At 44.7% G+C, this 1,102-nt stretch overlaps 1 pseudogene across 1 annotated transcript; it reads left to right on the top strand.

Moving 5' to 3' along the window:
- The first annotated feature begins 275 nt into the window (after positions 1 to 275).
- Positions 276 to 759, top strand: LOC308497178 (large ribosomal subunit protein uL23-like; annotated as a pseudogene). Its single transcript has one exon. The product of its transcript is annotated as a large ribosomal subunit protein uL23-like (transcript).
- Positions 760 to 1,102: the final 343 nt, after the last annotated feature.

Below are 1,102 nucleotides of genomic sequence, written 5' to 3' on the forward strand. Positions count from 1 at the left end.
TCAAACCACAGGATTCCACTCTACACACTGGAGCAGAGACTGCAAAGATTCAACCTGTGATAGCACACAGGCTTGCCTGGCACTCGGGAGTATGATGAAGAAGGCACAATTGCCCCAGTGTGTTCCTTGGTCCCTGTGTAATGGCTTAGCAGGAACCTGGGATATTAGCTCTGTGTTTCTTGTTTCTTTGGCATCACAACACTCAGATGTTCTAAGACTGTTGGACTCAGCTCAGTCATAGGCCGGTGGACCCTCAAGAGATCTTGAGGGAAACCCTTTTCACGAAAATGGCGCTGAAAGCGAAGAAGGAAGCCCCTGCCCCTCCTAAAGCCGAAGCCAAAGCGAAGGCTTTGAAGGCAAAGAAAGCAGTTTTAAAAGGCGTCCACAGCCACAAAAAAAAAGAACATTCGGACGTCACCCACCTTCCGAAGGCCCAAGACACTGCGGCTCCAAAGGCAGCCTAAATATCCTCGGAAGAGCGCTCCCAGGAGAAACAAGCTTGACCACTATGCTATCATCAAATTCCCCCTAACTACCGAGTAGGCCATGAAGAAGATAGAAGACAACAATACACTTGTGTTCATGGTGGACGTCAAGGCCAACAAGCACCAGATCAAACAAGCTGTGAAGAAGCTCTATGACATTGACATGGCCAAGGTCAACACCCTGATCAGGCCTGATGGAGAGAAGAAGGCATATGTTCAGCTGGCTCCTGACTACGATGCTTTGGATGTTGCCAACAAAATTGGGATCATCTAAACTGAGTCCAGCTGGCTAATTCTAAATACAAACGTTTTTCACTGTAAAAAAAAAAAAGAAAAGAGAAAAAGAGATCTTGAGACTCCTCCCCCAAATCAAGGAGGCCTATTGATTCCTCTTAGCTTCCTTCTCATCCCAACCAGGAAAGAAAACTAAGATGTATAGAAGAAATTGTAGCTATGGTAGAAGCTTCTGGAGGCTTTAGAAACTGGTTATTATGCAAACCTGCCAATTTTTGACCAAGGGGGAAAAATATATAATTAAAACAGTTAGAAACCACTAGTTTACTAGTTTTCCCTAGTAAACAGTACCCCCTTCAAACTTAATTTGTTCAGCATTCCAA

Source organism: Rhinolophus hipposideros (genome assembly GCF_964194185.1).
Source record: "Rhinolophus hipposideros genome assembly, chromosome: 1".
In the NCBI taxonomy this organism is placed as follows: Eukaryota; Metazoa; Chordata; class Mammalia; order Chiroptera; family Rhinolophidae; genus Rhinolophus; species Rhinolophus hipposideros.